The following is a 9,715-nucleotide window of genomic DNA, read 5'->3' as shown; positions in this document are numbered from 1 at the left end:
CCTTTATAGCTTCCTAATATGGAAACAGAATTACTGTGTTAACAGAAAGAAAACTCTTTTGAAGGGAGTATTATTTAAGTGTCTAGCTCCAGAAATTCTAGTGATTTATTTTCCAGGTAGGGATTTCACATTAAATTCATTTCTGTACTAACACTATGGCCTTGCAAAACTCCCAAGGTATTGGGCCTGCATCAGTCACCTAGTAATTGTGCTAAGCAGTTACTGTGGCTGCAGGAGTGACACAGGAGATTCTCTGATCCGCTGAAATTAGAGAGTAGATTCTAGTTCCCTGCTTTAGTCTGGATGCATTCCAACAGGAAAGAACTTTGAAATGGCTCTCCTCATTTCAGGCTAAAGAAAATACCAATGCTGAAGGGGGGAATTAGCCAAGCAAAGCAATGTAAACCAATACTGTACAATTTAGAGAACTGGCTATACCTCACCATCCTTGCATCTGATACTAAGAACTCTCTCAAAGAATTTATAAAGGATTTGGAAAAACAAAAGTGTGTGTTCCAGAGAGGTCTGGATAATGTGAGATGAGAGCAATGTGGGGCCCAGAGAACAGGCTCAAGAGCAGCATTTTTCATCTTAGTCATCAAGGGTTACTGGGCCCTGGTGTGACCAGTATCCTTATAAGAGGAGGATTAGGACACAGATGTGTATAGATGTGAATACAGAGAAGGTGGTGACCTGTAAGCTACAGATAGAGGCCTCAAATGAAATCAACCCAGTCAACACCTTGGCAATAGTTATAAAATGTATTTTTGAACCTACAGGAGAGCTTTATTTAAAGCTTTATTTGAAAGTTTTGGGTCATTGACAGTGTAGAAGACATGCTATATTGAAGCTGAGCTCATTGCCTGGGAAAGAAATGTGCCAAAGGATTTATTTCAGGTAATCTGCCATTCTGTAGTTTGAGTTACTGATCTGTCTATGTACAAAGCAAATTTAATTTTATTTGCAGGTGTACAGAAACATACCTTAATATATGCATGTAGACAGAAATAGAGATAGGTATCTTAGGTTATATTTCTATATCCAGGATACTTATAAAATATCTCAAACATCAAAAATATAAATATTTTATATTAATACAGTACACTAAGGAGAATCATGAATTCAATATTTTAGCTTCAAAAATGAACATAACTTAAAGCCACAAAACTTTCTATAATAGATCGCTTGTATTGGCCATTGGTGATACTTGATAACATAAATGCTACTTCAAATACAGCTATATTTAAACAATGGCATTTCTTTTACTGTAATTATATCACATCTGCCCAATTTTTTCTGTTTTTAAAAGCCAGTCATTTTTTATCTCAGAATTACATCCTTACAAAGACTTAGGATTTTTAAAAGTTTTTGCTTAAGTTTTTAATCATTGATCTAAATTCATGTAAACTTGTTGAATGTTTTGAGTATAGAATTATTAGTCCATGCACTAAGCTTAATTTTTATTACTAAAAAATCTGGCTCAACAAATATATATATCCTTTTTATCAAAAGCAATAAAATGAAGGTTAATTAAAAGTTAATTTGGGAAAATTTACCAAACTTTCAAAGAAGAAATACCAATCTTCTTCAACTCTTTGGAAAAAAAAAAATATAAGAGGAGGAAACCACTTCCAATTATTTTTCCCACAAGTCCACTATTACCCTCATAATAAAACCAGACAAGGACACCACAAGAAAAAATTACAGACCAATATCCCTGATGAACATAAATGAAAAATCCTCAATAAAATATTAGCAAACTGAATTTAGCAATACATTAAAAGGATTATATACCATGATAAAGAGGGAGTTATTCCAGGGATGCAAGGATAGTACAGTATCTGCAAATCAAAATGATATACTGCATTAACAAAATGAAGGATAAAAGTCATGACAATAGATGCAGAAAAAAGAAAACCATGCGACGTTCAACATCCATTCATGATAAAAAATCTAAATATAGAGGGTACATAGCAAACATACCTCAATAATAAAGGTCACATATGACAAGACCACAGCTAATACTACACTCAACATTCAGCTTTAAGATCAGAAACAAGACAAAGATGCTTACAATGTACCAAATAGATTTGGTGAGGAGGAACCACCACAATGACTACACTTACATTCATATTGCACAATAACAGAGTCCAGCTGACTTGGATGTTTAGTGCCTGTTCCATGATGAATGCCCTCTGACAGGCATTAGTGAGAAATACAAAAAACTTCCCACTATGCTCTCTCCCAAAGGTCCATCATCCTCTACCCAAGAACTGCTTGCCCCTAATCTTCTAATCTTCCTGACCAGGACCCTCACCAAACCATTGGTTTATTCTTAGTGTTTATATGTTCTAAATATCATTTCTCTTTCCATAAATAAATGGAATATCAGGTATACTGCCAAAAGTTCTGTCCAGCAGGAGGATTTTTCATCCCAAGCAGGGGGAGCTTCAGAGGAAGAGGGAGAATCAGGCTCCCCAGTGAGCAGGGATCCAGATGTGGGGCTCCCTACATGATTGTTTTCCTTCTACTTGACATAAGAGATCCCTCCTCATTAGGGTAAATGATAGGCCTTATATCACAGCATTGACTCAGTAGTCCAGGGGCTACTGGAAGAACAGTGTGGCTTCAGTCACTGTCTTCATGCTTAGTCATTCACCAGGGGCCACTCTGCAAAATATATGACCTCAGGTCAAATTCTGAGGCAGATCCAGAGAAACCTGATAACTAGAAGTTGTCACTTAACTATGCTTTTCACAGGTAAGGAGAAAAGTCCTTTTTTTGAAGGGCTTTATAACCTATTCAGCTCTGTACTCTCCAATCAGTATCACTATGTAAAATTAAATTTTTTACATATAACCAATTAACAAAAATATTGTATCTAATGTTCCTCCAATTGGTTCACAATTTCCTCTACCTCCTTAAAAATTTGAATATATTTATAGCAGCTACTAATTCCATCATCTCATTTCTGGGTCTGTTTATATTGATTTTTTTTCTCCTTAGTTATGGACCGTATTTTCCTGGTTCTTTGCATGTGTGGGAAATTTCAATAGGATGTTGTATGTTCTGATTTTTATATTGTTGGGTATCAGACTTTGTTCTGGAATTAAGTTATTTGTCAGTTTTGTCTTTTGGAGTTTTACCTACATTCCAGTTATGGCAGGCCTAGCACATCTTTTAGTATAGGGCCACTTCAGTCCCCCTGTGAGAGGACAACCTTCTTGGAATTCTACTGTTTCTATGGCATATAAGGTCTTTCCACTCTGGCAAGTAGGACACAAATTATTGTAAGCCCCATGTGAGCTTCAGGAATTGTTTGACCACTGCTTTCCAGTGGTTCCTTCCTCTAGTATCAGGTAACTTCTTATGCATATTGAAATTGGTACTTAGGAATTCAAAATTCCCTTCACAGATCTCTGGACTCTCTAAGCCACATCTTTCTAGTGTTCTGCTCTACAAATGACAGCTACCTTGGCCTTCTTAAATTCCTAGCTCAGTCTCTTCAACTCAGTGTTACTACACAATGCTAGTAAGGTATTCCATCTCTGCACTGTCCCAACAATTATCCCCAAGTAGCAAACAGAGTTAATTGTAGGGCCCTAACCTCCTTCATATCCTTCATCAAAGACCTCTCAGGCTTGTGTTGCCTATTTCTATTGTCTGAAATCATTATTTCAGATATTTTGTCTGGTTCCTTTAGCTGTTAAAGTTGGAAGGTATATTAGGTCTCTATTATGTCTGGAAGCTATAATCTAGACAATAAAATTTAAATATATTTGCTCTATCACTGAAAGTCATCAAATGCCTAGGAACAAATCTAAGGAAGTATTTGGAAGTCCTTTACAAAAGCCATAAAACATTATTAGGAGCCTTAAGGAAGACCTAGATCAATAGAGGAATACACAATGTTGAAATACTGAAAGACTCAGAATCGTAAAGATATCAAATTTCTCCAAATTAACTTATGGTCTTAATGTAAGATGATTTAAAATACTAGTAATTTTTATCATGAACTTTGACAAAATCATTCTAAAATATCGAATTGCAAAGGGCAAAGTATATTCTAAGACACTCTTGAAGAATAACAAGGAGTAAAGATTTAGTCTCTCAGAAACTGAGAAATATTTTAAAGCTACTTAAATGAATACAGAATGAAATAGGCACAAAGAATATCAAAAGGGCCAGTGGAATAGAATAGATCCATACATATGTGGATACTTGAGATATATGACAAGAATGATATTGGATAATATAAAGGAAAGATGTTCTTTTCAATAAAAGGTTCTGGATGAACTGGATTCACACAAAATAAATGAGACTTAACCTTTAATCTCATACCATAAACAAAAATCCATTTCATATTGATTATAGATATAAAATACAAAAGGTATAACATTAGTCTTTATATCTTTATGAATTTGGGATTAAGTAAACAGTACACAAAAGCCTTAAATGCAAAAAAATCCAGTAAGTCAGATAATATTAATTATGTTTATGAAATGGCACATTAAAGGAGTGAAAGCTAAAAAGAAAAAAAATATTTCAATAGAATATTGAAATAGAATCCACAAATGGACTCTATCCAGAATATATAAGCAACTGCTCTACATCAGTATTAAAAAGACAGACAACTGAACAGAAAATTGACAAAAGACAAGCAAGGAATTGCCAAAAACTGGCATCCAAATATTCAGTAAGTTTTAAAAACTAGTCAAATAGGGATCCCTGGGTGGCGCAGTGGTTTGGCGCCTGCCTTTGGCCCAGGGCGCGATCCTGGAGACCCCGGATCGAATCCCACGTCGGGCTCTCGGTGCATGGAGCCTGCTTCTCCCTCTGCCTATGTCTCTGCCTCTCTCTCTCTCTCTCTGTGACTATCATAAATAAAAAAAAAAAAAAAAAAAAAAAAAACTAGTCAAATATTAATAATGGTAAAATTCAAATTAATATGACAATGAGATATTCTAATATCAATAGGACTAAAAATAAAGGAACCACCACTACATTCAACATGGTTTGGTCTTTTTTTTTTTTTAATTTTTTATTTATTTATGATAGTCACACAGAGAGAGAGAGAGGGGGGCAGAGACACAGGCAGAGGGAGAAGCAGGCTCCATGCACTGGGAGCCTGATATGGGATTTGACCCCGGGTCTCCAGGATCGCGCCCTGGGCCAAAGGCAGGCGCCAAACCGCTGCACCACCCAGGGATCCCCATGATTTGGTCTTAACACTAATGTTGAAGAAGTCAGTCAATATTTATAAGTATAAATATTGCATGACTCCATTCATAAAGGTAAAACAAGCATTTTAAAGATTTTACTTTTAAGTAACCTCCCCCACCAAGGTGGGGCTGAAATCCACAACCCCAAGATTAAGAGTCACATGATCTACTGACTGAGCCAGTCAGGTGATCCTTTGTTTTGTTTTTAGAAATTAGAATGATATTAAGATTGTATAGGATGGGAGATGTAATTAAAAGTCATCATAGGGAATCTTCTTATTTACAATCTTATTTTTTGACTTGGATGGACATGATACTAGAAATATGTTTACTTAGGTCATTCACTGAATAGTCTAGTTATTGATTTATGTACTTCATGTGTCTATTTTACTTTAATAGAATTTAAAAGAAGAACAGGAAGTCCAAGAAAAGGAACTAGAGGAAGAAAAATTTTGCCACACCCAATAAAGGATTATTTTTTTATTTTTTTATTTTTTTAAATTTTTATTTATTTATGATAGTCACAGAGAGAGAGAGAGAGGCAGAGACACAGGCAGAGGGAGAAGCAGGCTCCATGCACCGGGAGCCTGATGTGGGATTCGATCCCGGGTCTCCAGAATTGCGCCCTGGGCCAAAGGCAGGTGCCAAACCGCTGCGCCACCCAGGGATCCCCCCAATAAAGGATTTAAATGAAAGGTACTTACAAATTGGTATACAGAAAAATATTTTAAAAGGCTTGCATGATTTTCAGTGTTTTAGGAATCAAGAGAAGCTCTCAAATACTTCAAGATTGAAGAGGAGTAACAAGTTAGCTCGATAGAAGTTTAAGACCTGCATTTTTATCAAGTTTTGATTGGATTGTAGAAGATAAAAACAGAATAACCACATTTTTAAGGGAAAATTATATTCAACCTAGAATTCTACACTGAGGCAAACTGTCCAATTATAGATGGAAAATAAATACATTTTCATAAATGAGATCATTTTAAACTATCCTTCTGCACCCATTTGAGTTACTCAATACTCAAAGCTAAAACATCAGTGAGAACAGAAGCAGTGGAATTGCACAGACAGTGGCCATGATTGAAGAGATCAGGGAAATGAAATCCTGGAATGATGGTTGCATAGTGGACTTTGTGTCTTACATTTTTCAGGCTACTAGACTACTAGAGCAGAATACCATAGACTGAGTGGCTTAAAAACAACAAAAATTTGTTTTGCACAGTTCTGGAGTCTGGGAAGTCCAAAGCTCAAGGTACCAGCAGATTCAGAGTCTGGTAAGAGCCCACTCCCTGATTTATTGACAGCCATCTTTCCATTGTAATCTCATGTGGCAGAATGGGCAAGGGGCTTTTGGGGGGCTTTTTGGGGTCTCTCTTATAAGAGCACTAATCCCATTTATGAGGGTAGACCAGATCAACTTCTAAAGGCTGAATTTCCAATTACCACCACATTGGGGGAATAAATTTCAATATGTGAGTTGGGGGTGGGGATCACAAATATTCAGTCTGTAGCACTTGTAAAGTAGTTATATTAGCATTGAAACATCAGTGGCTCTTTTCTCAAATGGTTATTTGAGAAAGACACTGGCTAGTGGACAAGCTACTGAGTTCAAAAGAAAAAAAAAAGATGGAAGATAATTATATACAATGAATTACCTACTTTTTAATCACAAGATAAAATAATTAAAAATTAGAAAACTTAAGAAAACCAAATAAATGGAAACATCAAAAAGATAAATTCAGGTAATGGAAAGTTAAGGTGTACATATGAACCAAAGTAAAATATGTCATTATTTGGAACAATTAAAGGAATATAAGAAAATCCAGTTTGTCCTGGACATTAAAAATGTTTTCTTAGTGTCATTCTTGTCCTGACACTGGACCTTAGAGAAGCTAATAAAGAGTAGTGTTTTAACCTCTTCTGTATATTTTGCAATTAAAAATATTTAATCAGATTCAGGAAAATTCTCTTTTCAACCCTCACAAATTATCTATAGACTAAGAACTAAATAATTTTTTTTAAAGAGAAAAGCATTTACTCTGATAAAAGTATAGGAAATTACAAATGTTGAAAAATAAAGTGGGAAGTAGCCATGACATGTGGAGCTCATATCCCGTCAGGAATTAAGAGAAAATGAGGAGTCCAAAATGTTGGCACAGGAAGATCCTGATCTCATCTCCATGGACACATTGAATGTACACTCACATATAAAGCAATTCCTTCTGAAGAATGGCTGACTGACTTTTGCACAACAAAAGATAGAAGGACCAGAGAGAACCGCAGGTCAGACAAGAGACATGGTAATGGCAGGAGCTACACCCTTGACATTGAAAACTACAGTGGGGAACCATAGCACAGAGACACCATGAATAGGTTTGCCTACCCTGAGGCACAGGGAAAAAAGCTCTGGTTTAAAGGGCAACTAGACTAGAAGTGAATTAACTCTAGAGTGTCTGCCAAATGACAGGAAACTGCTGGAACATTCTCCAGGGTTGAAGGTGCTAGTAAGCAGCATTGTTTACATTTCCCTGGGCTTCTAAGCAACCATCCCCAACCATTTCCCTAAGGCAGCACACCCCACCCATGTCCAAATTCCAGCCATCCCCAAGAGGACTCCAGTATGGCAATCACCAACACATCCCCAGCCCATTCCAGCTGCAGCTATTTCACACCAAGGTAGCACAGACACAAAGAACCCCTGGATTCCTGTACCCACTTTATTTCCAGATGACTAGCCAGGACAATTCTGCAGAGACCATCCTGGGATATCTTGGCTCACAGCTGCTTCAGCTCCAACTGTCCTGCGAGGGCCTCCAAGTATGGACTGTAAAATATCCCAGTTCATACCTGTCTCAGCTCTAGTTGTGCTGCTATGGTACTCCCTGTTCAGAGCATTCCAGAACGCCTCCAGCCCATGCCATTCTGCAGGGATGAACCCAACAAGAGGATATAGCAATTGTAAATATCTATGCACTCATCATAAGAGCACCTGAATATAGAAAGCAAATATTAAAGACATAAAGGGAGAAACTGACAGTAATACAATAATGGTAGACTTTAATACCACACTTATATCAATGGATAGATGATTCAGACAGTAAATCAGTAAGGAAGCAGTGGCTTTGAATGAAACATTAGCCCAGATGGACTTAACAGATAAATACAGAACATCCTATCCAGAAACAATAGAATAAATGCTTTAAGGGAATAAAGAACATTCTGCAAGACAAATCACATATTAGGCCACAAAACAAGTCCAATAAATTTACAATTGAAATGTATGTTTTCTGACCACAACAGCATGAAACTGGATGTTACAAGAAAAAAAAAAAAAAAACTGGAAAATATGCAACTAAATAATCATTGGGTTACAGAAATCAAAAAGGAAATTAAAAAAAATACATGGAGAAAAATGAAAATAGAAACAATAACTAACATCTTTGAGACACGGGGAAAAGTCCTATGATGATACAGACCACTTCGAGAAACAAAAATTTCAAACAAACAATCTAGCCTTACCCCTAAAGAAATTTACCCCTAAGGAGCCCCTAAAGCCCAAAGTTAGTAGAAGGAAGGAAATAAGGATCAAAGCAGGAATAAATGAAATAGGGACTACACTCCCCAAACACAAAATGAAACCAAGGGCTGGTTCTTTAAAAGATAATCAAAACTGATAAACCTTTAACCAGACTCATCAAGAAAAATAGCACTCAAAATTAGAAATAATGAACAAACACTACAGAAATACATAGGATTCTAAGAGACTACTACAAAAAAATTATATACTAACAAACTGGACATCTTCGAAGAAATGGATAAATTATTAGAAACATATCATCTCCCAAGCTTGAATTAGGAAGAAGTAGAAAATCTGAACAGATCAATTACTAGTATTAAAATAGAATCAGTAATCAAAAAACTCCCAGTATCAGATGGCTTTACAGGTGACTACTGTCAAACATTTAAAAAAGAGTTAATACCCATCTTTTTCAAACTACTCCAAAAATAGAAGAGGAAGGAATATATCCAAATTCATTCTATGAGGCCAGCATTAACCTGATAACAAAAAACCAAAAACACTACAAAAAGAAAACTACAAGCCAATATCCTTGATGAATATAGATGCAAAAATCTTTAACAAAATATTAGCAAACCAAATTCAGTACATTAAAAGGATCATTCATCATGATCAAGTAGAATTTATTCTGAGAAGAAAGGATGGCTCAATATCTATAAGTCAATATACCACATAACAAAGGATAAAACCGTACTATCATCTCAAGAGATGCAGAAAAAGCATTTGCAAAACTCAATGTCAGTTCCTGATAAAAACTCTCCACCAAGTGGATTTAGAGGAAACTTATCTCAACATACTAAAAGTCATATAATGTAAATGCTAATATCGGCTAACATCATACTGAATGAAAAACTGAAAGCTCTTCTAAGATCACAAACAAGACAAAGATATCCACTCTCCTCACTTTTATTCA

This window comes from Canis lupus, chromosome 22 (assembly GCF_011100685.1).
Source record: "Canis lupus familiaris isolate Mischka breed German Shepherd chromosome 22, alternate assembly UU_Cfam_GSD_1.0, whole genome shotgun sequence".
NCBI lineage: Eukaryota > Metazoa > Chordata > Mammalia > Carnivora > Canidae > Canis > Canis lupus.
This window is presented reverse-complemented; position numbering follows the sequence as displayed.